The sequence below is a fragment of the Corvus brachyrhynchos genome, unplaced genomic scaffold (assembly GCF_000691975.1).
Source record: "Corvus brachyrhynchos isolate BGI_N302 unplaced genomic scaffold, ASM69197v1 scaffold616, whole genome shotgun sequence".
NCBI classification, from domain to species: Eukaryota; Metazoa; Chordata; class Aves; order Passeriformes; family Corvidae; genus Corvus; species Corvus brachyrhynchos.
The window spans coordinates 1,658,054-1,667,726 of NW_008238831.1; the positions used below are offsets into that span (position 1 = coordinate 1,658,054).

At 48.2% G+C, this 9,673-nt stretch overlaps 1 long non-coding RNA gene across 3 annotated transcripts; it reads left to right on the plus strand.

Annotated features, from left to right (window-relative positions):
• Positions 1-1,219: 1,219 nt before the first annotated feature.
• On the plus strand, positions 1,220-9,667 carry LOC108447631. Of its 3 annotated transcripts, none has more exons than XR_001863291.1 (10): positions 1,220-2,486; positions 2,565-2,606; positions 2,700-3,025; positions 3,103-3,357; positions 3,721-3,897; positions 3,992-4,158; positions 4,238-5,085; positions 5,158-5,328; positions 8,062-8,103; positions 8,385-9,667. It is a non-coding gene; the product is annotated as an uncharacterized LOC108447631 (long non-coding RNA). The 3 variants fall into 3 exon arrangements; XR_001863290.1 differs by having other exon boundaries at positions 2,700-2,825; positions 2,946-3,025; positions 8,062-9,667; XR_001863289.1 differs by having other exon boundaries at positions 8,062-9,667.
• Positions 9,668-9,673: the final 6 nt, after the last annotated feature.

The following is a 9,673-nucleotide window of genomic DNA, read 5'->3' on the forward strand; positions in this document are numbered from 1 at the left end:
AATTAGAAGTCTCAGTGAGAGCTATACCATTTGTATCATTACTATTCTCTCCACCCTACTCAGCCACATGTAGAGTACTACTTAGTAATCACTAAGGAACAGCTATGCAAATTAACAACTAGTTATCCCATTTATCTATCGATGCTACCAAAACATTAAGTTTTATTTCTTACCCAGTCCCTGCCCTTTCATTTGATGAAGCTCTAGTAAAAAAGGAGATATTATCATTTCCCTGAAGTTTTATTCCTCTATTCAGCCCATTGCTCATGTCGAATTTAAGTAAGAGGAGCCAAACAGCTGCAGCTCCTCTAAGGGCTTTTATATCTTGTATTATTTGTCTCCTCCCTTTTCCCAGGCATTGTGGGAACGAGAGGCGGGCCCGGCCAGCCTTCTTCTCCCTCATATTCCCTTCCTGCACTTCCTAAAGAGTCTGTATCCTTCCATTCCAACATTCCAGTCACAGGCACCATTCCAACACATCTCTGTGGTGCCAATAAGATCACAGTTTTTTTTTTTTTTTTTTTTTTTTTTAGCAGATGCTTTTAGCCTCTAGCATGACAGAGACTTTGAAGATACAGTGAAGAACATAGCATTGAACCTAGGGAGTATTTAAGCTCATGATTTTGGATTGAGTGTTCGGGGGTAGTAAGGTGCTTATGTAATTTTGGTTTTTGTTTGTTTTGGTTTTTTGGTTTTTTTTTTTTTTTCAGGAGCTTTGTAACTTCTGGGTTGTGTCAGGTATAAAACTTCAGATTTTTTTCAGTGTATTCATCATATCACAAAAGGGACCTGCTCCATGTCAAAGGTGACATCTGAAATTGAAGCTTTTGATAGGTAAGTCATGGATTGCAACTGGGAGAGGGACCATGAACAGGGTAACCAGTTTAGGAAATGCTGGGAGGGATTTTGAAGGCCGCATGGTGGGAAAAGGTGTCCATCAGGGGCCCCCTAAGGCTTTTCCTCAAGTGCAGCAGGTATACTTACATGTCTTAGAGCACACTAATGCATCCACCACACTCACAGAAACGCCATATAACTTTATCCCTTGCTAACCTAGGTGCCTATTGAAATAATGGCTACAGCTTTTGACTCAGGACAAAGCCAGAGACTCAAGAACCTGGATGCACTTAGCAGATGAATTGTCAGGATTTGGCTTGTATGCCCCTAAACTTGTGTATTGATCTTGGTTTTCTTTATCTTAGCTGGCTAAGAGGCTAACCCGGCTATCGCAGGGCCTTCCAAGACTGCCGAGGAGGACTCATTTTGCATCCCATGTGGATTTATGTTACTGGTCATCTGAAAGATAAGTCGGGGTCTATGACTTGGAGATGGGATGATAGCAGGGTAGTGAGTCAGAAATTCCTGGGACAGATTTAGTAGTTAGTGCAGGGGTAAGGGATGCCCTCTAAAAGGCCTTTTAGGACAGCTAAAGGTAGCTGCTCTACTTTTGATTGCAACCGTAGGGTGTGCAGTGCAGAGCAGTTCCAGTCTGTGTTGTTTAGTGTGCTGTGTTGTCTACCGTGTTTTCAGGCTCCCTTGGATCAGATGTGTCTGCCTTTTACCCTCCAGGACCTTATCCCAAGTGTTAGGCGTCATCCCTAGGTTCTTGAACATTCTCACTTCTCGGCACGTTGCCAATATAATTTGTTCTCTTATCGGTGGGTTTGGCCGTGTCTCAGAATCGCATCTCGGAAGCATTGAGTTGGATGTCTTTTGAGGCCTTGTTCCCGGCTGTATTGCTATCCATCCTTTCCAGCTGTGAGTTGTAATGTCCTGGGGCTTATAAGATTGTAAGGATATGGGGAGCATTCTGAATGTAGCATTGTCTTGCAGCTGTCTTGATCATTGTGACCGACAGTTCTTATAATGAGTCACTCTGTTACAGTCTTTTCTTCCACTCCTTAGAGGCTCCTCCATCCACCGTTGCCATGCCATCGGTGGTCTCTTTTGGCAGTCATCTCGGTCCTCACTGTCATTCTTCTCCCTGAGAGCTTTTTTTATTGTCCTTGTGTCATGCTGATTGTAGCATAATGTGTTGTTTGTGTTTAGCCTGGAACTCCTCTGCCCTGTGGAATAGACTGGGGGGTAGGTGGAGTAGAAAGAAGACTTTACAGGTAAGCTGTAGCTTTGCTTAGCCACCTGAGCCACACCTCAGATGGACTGACTGCGGCCGGTCCATGTGGGGCTCAGAAGGAGTGGTATGGCGGTGTCTTGCAGTTTTCTAGCCCTTTGTCTCAATGCATGCTCTTGTTGGATCCCAGGTGGTGTGCTTTGAGAAATGAGAACTTGGGAAAGGGAGGTATAAATGGTGGTAATGTAGGGTGTAGTTTGGCTTCTAGATGGTATTCCCAGATTGACACAGGATGGCTAGAGCTGTTAAGTTCTCATGCAGCACTTTGGCCTTTGTCATTGCTTTCTTTCAGATGCAAATGGATTAAATCCATGGCAGAGCACCCCACACTGGGAGAGGGGGGTCCTGCAGGAAGGTCAGTCACCACTTGTCTTTGCGGGGCAAGTTGTAAATGGTGGCTGTGTTACAGCATTGTTCTTTGCTTTATTTATAGGAGGTAAAGCTTGATCTCAGCAGTCAAGGTGAAGCAAGTGAGGTAAGCGGTGACCGTTGGAGAGTAAAAGTTGTTATTCCTTGGATGCCAGGTTCTGGTGCAGCTCTAAGCATCCATTGTCATTGTGTGTTTTAGGCGGTCCACTTGTATTATGCTGCACCCCCTCACCGACCGGCCAATGGACCTGGCTTGCCAACTTTGTGAGCCGTTGGTAAACATTATGGGACTCTGCAATGAAGCCTTTACCTTTTCCATTCAAAGGTGCTGTCCGGGTAGCCTTGGGCAATGGCCGAGGAGTTGCGGCGAGTTGGGGAGGGAGGAGGAGCGAGGGTCTGCTCAAGTTTCAGCAATGCCTCATCGTCACGTCTCCCCTTAACACAGGCATACCCTGTGGAGACTGCATCAGCCCTGGAGCGCAGCCAAAGCGTGCGGCCCCAGGACCATGGCCTTCTTAGGAGATGGTGAGTAGCGGAATTGTCGGGGTTTGGCTGATGTGCCACTAAGTTTGTGCACTGATGTTTGGTTTTCTTTATTGTAGCCGACTAAGAGACAACAGCCCGGTGACGGCAGGAGCTTCCCGGATGGCGAGGCTGCCTTCTTTTGTGCCTGAAGATTTGCATCCCCAGACATCCGAGAGATTGAGGGCTATGACCCAGAGAGGGGATGAGAGCAGGGTGTTGGGTCGGGGCTCACTGCGAGGGATTTTTGAGTCGGCTTTGGAGGCGGGGTTGTCCAAGAAGGGGCCCCTAAGGCCACATAAGGGGAAAGTCTCCCTTTTGATCACAATGCTGAGGTACGCAGGGCAGGGCAGACCCAGTGCATGTTGTGTCATATGTCTATCATGTGTTCTGTGTCGTGTTTTCTACCTTAGCCCTTCGATGTGTTTGCGGTCATTCTTTTCGCTGAGGGTTTTCTCTCCTCGTCGTCTCCTCATTTGTCATCTGCTGTGTCACGGGTGTCTGCATGGGTTTGGTCCGGAGCTGCTCTGCCCTGCACAGTCTGGCACATAGGTGTAATAGGACAAGGCCCGGGCACTTGAAATTTGTAATGTAGAGTGTAGTTTGGCCACTAGATGGCATTCCTATATTGACGCAGGATGGCTGGAGCTGTTAAGTTCTCATGCAGCACTTTGACATTTTTCATCGCTTTCTTTCAGATGCAGATGGATTAAATCCATGGCAGAGCGCCCCACACCGGGAGAGGGGGGTCCCGCAAAAAGGTCAGTCGCTGTTTGTGTTTGCTGGGCAAGTGTAAACGGTGGCTATGTTACAGCATTGTTCTTTGTTTTTGGGAGGTAAAGCCGGATAGCAGCAGTCAAAGTGAAGTGAGCGAGGTAAGCGGTGACCGGTGGAAAGAAAAAGTTGTTATTCCTTGGGTGTCAAGTTCTGGTACAGCTCTAAGCACCCATAGTCATTTGTGTGTTTTAGGTGGTCTGCTTGTGTTATGCCACACCCCGTCACCGACTGGCCGATGGGCCTGGCTCACTGCCCTCGTGAGCCCTCCAGAAGTGTTGTGGGACTCTGCAACGAAGCCTTTACCTTTTCCATTTGAAGGTGCTGTCTGGGCAGCCTTTGGCAACGGCCAAGTAGTTGTGGTGAGTTGGGGAAGGAGGAGGAGTAAGGGTCCGCTCAAGTTTCAGCAATGCCACATCACCTTGTCTCCTCTTAACCCAGGTATACCCTGCGATGACGGTGTCGGCCTTGAAACGTGGCCGAAGTGTGCGGCCCAAGAACCCCAGCTTTCTTAGGAGATAGTGAGCGTTGGAATTGTTGGGTTTTGGCCGAGGTGCCACTAAGTTTGTGCACTGATGTTTGGTTTTCTTTACTGTAGCCGACTAAGAGAACAGCCCGGCGACTGCAGGAGCTTCCAGGACGGCCAGGCTGCCTTCTTTTGCACCCGAGGAGGATTTGCATCCCCGGATGTCCGTGAGATAAGTCAAAGGGATGAAAGTGGGGTGTCAGGTTGGGGCTTGCTGGGAGGGAATATTGAGTCAGCTTCAGAGATGGGGATACCCAAGAAGGGGACCCTTAGGCCCCATAAAGGGAAAGTCTAACTTTTGATCACAAGGCCGAGGTAGGCCAGGCAGAGCAGACCCAGTGCACGTTGTGTCACTTGTCTATTGTGCATTCTGTCTCTATTGGGCGTCTAGCGTCTTCTGCCTTAGCCCTTTGATGTGCCTGTGGTCATTCTTCTCGCCGAGAGTTTTCTCTCCTTGTTGCTTCCCCTTGTTTGTTATCTGCTGTGTCACAGGTGCCTCCATGGGTTTGGTCCGGAGCTGCTCTGCCCTGTTGCATAGCCTGGCCTATAGGTGTAATAGGACAGGGCCTGGGGAGTGGAAATTTGTAGTGTAAGGTGTAGTTTGGCCACTAGATGGTATTCCTGGATTGACACAGGATGGCTAGAGCTGTTAAGTTCGTTCTCATGCAGCACTTTGACTTTGGTCATCGCTTTCTTTCAGATGCAGATGGATTAAATCTGTGGCAGAGCGCCCCACACTGGGTGAGGGGCTCCCTGTAGGAAGGTGAGTTGCTGTTTGTGTTTGCTGGGCAAGTGTAAACGGTGGCTATGTTACAGCATTGTTCTTTGTTTTTAGGAGGTAAAGCCAGATAGCAGCAGTCAAAGTGAAGTGAGCGAGGTAAGCGGTGACCAGTGGAAAGAAGTTATTCCTTGGGTGTCAAGTTCTGGTACAGCTCTAAGCATCCATCTAAGCTCAGCTAGCCAAAATCCTTAAGGAGAAAGAAAAGCAACTCCAGCTGCAACAGAGGTAAGAGTGGCAGGGTGAAATGTCTGGTTTAGCAATGAAAGAAAAGAAAAGATGATGTCCCAGCCCATTTCCTGTGACCTTTCCCTCTAGACTGTGGGATGTGTGTTAATGTTAGAGCTGATTGGTGTGTTAAGTGAAATGTGTGTGCTTGGGTCCCAGAGGATTAAAATGAACACTTTAATTTAATGGAAGCCTTTCATTAACATGTGCTCACCTGAAATCACTTAAAACTGTTTTGGCCTGTCTGAAACAAAAACCGTGCACTGAGCCAAAGTTAAAATAGGTGGAGCCTTTTTGGTAGTGGAGCAGTTGCCTGAATTCCTTGGTTATTTGAATTCATCGTTTTGTGCTGTCCAGGCAGGTGGGTGTGAAAGCTGTACATGTATTTATAGCAAAGCAGCAATTCTGGTCCTGTGTTCAGATTTGCTGTTCAAAGCTGTGGTTAAACCCAGCCCAGCCCTGCTCCTGCCGCTCCCTGGGAGCTGCAGGAGGCAGACAGGTGAAGGAGAGTTGGGTTGTCAGCTTTAACTCAGCACAAAGTAAAAACATCTTGCTGAGTTGCACAATGATTTCCTGTGGCAGCGGAGAAAGTGGGAGAAGCAGAGAAACCTCAGCAGAATTCTGCATGGGGCACCTGATCTCCTTTCCACTTTGCCCTGGGAATGCATTTTAATGCTTCCTCCCAGGTTAATGATTGTTTCAACAAGCAGATCCAGAGGCAGAAGTAACGCAGCACATCAGTTTTCCATGAAATTCTAGTGTGCCAGGATCATCTCTGCCCTGCTTTGGTTTGATTTTGGGAGCTGCAGAGGGACAGGGTCACTCCCAGTGCCACTCCTTGCACCTGGAATTCCTGAGAGCTTGGTCACTGCCACTTCCAGCTCTTCCCACTGCCAGGATGGGAGTATGGAGAGCATTCCCAGCTTGTGCTGCCTCCCGATGGGGAAGGGAAGGGTGGCACCTGGCAAGCAGGGCTCTTTGGCCTCCTCAGCTGCTCCAGCTCAGCAGCAGTTGTGAGTCAGGCCTGAAAGCCTGCCTGGAGTGGAGGCTCATTAGCTTGTGAGTGATGTAAAGTGATTGATTCTGAAATGAATTTTGATCCAGTGAGTAATTGCGAAGTAATTAGAATCACCCAGTATTGTGGCCAGGTCGGGAGTGCTTGGACTCTGACACTTGGCTCCATTTGGAGGCAGAGTCTGTTCAGAGACTCAAGATTTTTAGGCTAAGGTTGAGTTAAAGGCTCACATTATTTCCTTGTTCCTTTTCTGCCCTGTTTCTGGTAAATTCTGTAGCTTACCACTGAAGGATGGTGAATTGAGGGTGCAATTCCTTATTCTGGTCCTTGGCCTTGGGTCTGAGTGTAGGATCACTTAATGTGAGAGTTACAGGCCTGGCCAGTCTGGCACTAAAGGAGGTTTTGGGCTCTCAGTGAGGGACACATGCTGGGAAAAATTTTCTTGTGAACGGGAGCCTGAGTAACCCCCAGGTGGGAGCAGGGTTTAATCCTGGTGCACCAGGCTGGGTTCTCAGGGCTTGTATAACCATGAGCTCCTCAGCTGTGCTAGGAGGGATCCTGTTCCTTGGCTGCCAGTGCTGCACTTCCAAGGATGGAGCTTTTCCTTCGTGGAGAAACAACTTCCTGGGCCACACCAGAGCTTTTTGTGTCACCTGCTTTGGGAGGTTCTTCCTTGCCCGTGGAGAAGTTGGGTCTCCCACAGGTCTGCTGTGGAGCACCTGTGCTACCACCTTTGAAGAGCCACACTGGAGGTGTCAGTGAGCCCCTCAGTGCCTGCCCAGCCTAGAGCAGGGCTGGGAGGGCAGGGGGCTCAGGGAGTGCTCATTGCTGGTGGTGTTGGAGCTCTGAGCCCAGCCCTGAGCTGGGTTTGTGGCTCTGAGGGCACGGGGAGTGTCCGGAGCAGGCCTGGCCTGGGCAGAGTAGGAACTCCTGGAGTAACTCCTGAGTAACCCACACCTTCCACGCGAGAGGGAGGCACTCCCAGAGTCAGGCGCTGTCTCCTCAGAGGTGCTTTGGGGTTTAATTCTGTTCTCACAGTGACTCCTCTCACCTGGGAACCCCATGGTTACCTACAGAGGGTCTGAGGCCTTAGGGATGTAAATATGGACAGGAGGGATTGGAATCTGCATATCAGGGAGTCTTCCCCTTGCCCACAGGAGAGTGTGCAGAACTCTTCTGTGTGATGATAATGTTTTCATACTTCAGGTGTGAAAATAAAAAATTGGAGAAATCTCGTTTTTCTGGCAGCACACAAAGAACTTTCTTCTGTGTCACCACTAAAACTCTGTGAGGGGATGAACACCTGGGAATCTGAAAGACACATACCTGGAAAGCATCAATATGAATGGATTTTTCTGCTTCTTTTTGCACTTGAAAGGAAGGTGAAAGATACAGGCTGAGTCAAGCTTTTACCCTTTATTTCAATCAATTCAGTTATTGCTAAATATGGCTACACACAACTTTTGTACCCTTTTCTCCTGTGCCTTGTGCATCCCAGCTGCTGCTGTCCATACAAAAGGAGGCAAAGGGGAGAGTAGAGCATAAATAGCACAGAAAATGAGAGGTGAATTGCTGGGTTTTCCTCCCCTTTGCTCTGCTTTGCACGGGACTGAGCTGCCCAGTGCCCTTTGAATATTGAACTCAGCCTCACTGTGCTGCTAGTTATTTCATTTTCCTATTGCATTAATCAGAGCCATTATTTTTGCTCCCTTAATTAGCACTGGAGAAAGTGCTTCAGAAAAGAAGACCAAGAAAAAAAGGTATGTGGGGACCGGTGGGGACCGGTCCTGTACTGGTGGGGACTGGTCCTGCACTGGCAGGACTTTTGCAGGGGGGGTGGCAAAAGTCAACTTTGCAAATAAGTTTTGGTTTTACTGCTTTGAGCCTGTTAGAGGCTTTTGTCTGACAGACATCTGGAGAATTTCTACTCCTCCCTGTCCAAAAACTCTCAAGTTTTTACTCTCTGTTTTCCTCCCTGCTGATTTTCCTCCCCCTGCGTGATCTTGCTGTAGTAATAAAAGTCTTCCTATTTCTGCCTCAGAGTGCATCAGGAGGCTCTGAAACAAGACTGGCTCAGGGTTTCTGGTCCCTCAGTGCTCCACCTGCCCATCCTGCTCTGACTTGTGCTGTCTTCATTCCCTTCTCCTGCCAGTTCTCTCTCTCTCAAGCTCTGTGTAGAGAATGCAATAAAACATCTAAAACACTCCAACCCCATAACCAAACCCCCTTGATCCCAAACTAAACCAAAATCCAGGAAATAACCCTGCCCCTCTCCAAGTCCTGGTTGGAGCCAAGAACTCTTTGCACATTGTTTGTACTTTATGTTTACTTGGGAATTTGCTTTCTTAGCAAATGGAAAGGAGGAACAGCCAGAACTGTGGCTCTAACACTCCTGGGATCGTGTTGGGAGTTTGACTCTGGGGAAAGTCTGTGCAGTAACAGCCCCAGCATCTCTTCCCCTTTATTGTCAGTTCTCTGTCTCGCAGTCTGATCTCACCCAGTTTTCAGGAGGTGTTTAAAGGCCAGGCCTTTGCTGTGTGTGGCAGGCAGGAAATAAGGCAGAGCAGATGTCTAAAAGGCTCCTTTATTCCAGGCTGCCCTGTGGAATGTGCTTTGTTGGAATGCTGGGCTGCTGTCTCAGTGTGTTTTAGCCAAGGCTGCTTTCCCAGAAGTGCCAGTTTATTGCTAGAGTTACTCAGGACTGGTGAGCTCATGAATTAACTGGTTTTGAGCTGGGCGGCTCAGGCCTCTTCCTGCCTCAGCTTCCTCAGGTGCTGCAGCCTGTGCTGGCATGATTTACCGAGTATTTGAGCTCCAAACCAGTGCAACAATGAGCAGAGCAGAAGGGTTCGTGGAGAAGGGGGTGGTTTTGCCACTTTTCCCTTGAAGTGGGGGGGTGTATGAGAAGAAAAAGGATTTAAATGGAGGAGAAAACACTCAGTTTCTGTAATTGTGTTTGAACTTAGGAGGATCCCACTTCATCTATGATTTGGAGGGTCTCAATTGAAGGAACACACAACGTTTTCATGATTTTGTATCTCAATTGGCAGGGAATCACCGTTTTCCATTATTTTCGTATCAAAATGGAAGAAGAAAGCCTTTATGGTGCTGTTTGATGGATTTGAATTGAGGGAAACTGCCCCGTTTTCATCATCTTAAGGTTAAAATTGAGGGCAAAACACCACTGTCCCTGGTTTTAAAGGGCTTCCCTTGAGAAGAACCTCTTTATGTGCCATTATAAGAGTTCCATCGAGGGGGGACCCTCATTTGCAGGGACCTTCATAGAGGAAAAATGTATCCAAAAGCCCCCAAAATGGTGTTTCTTGAGGG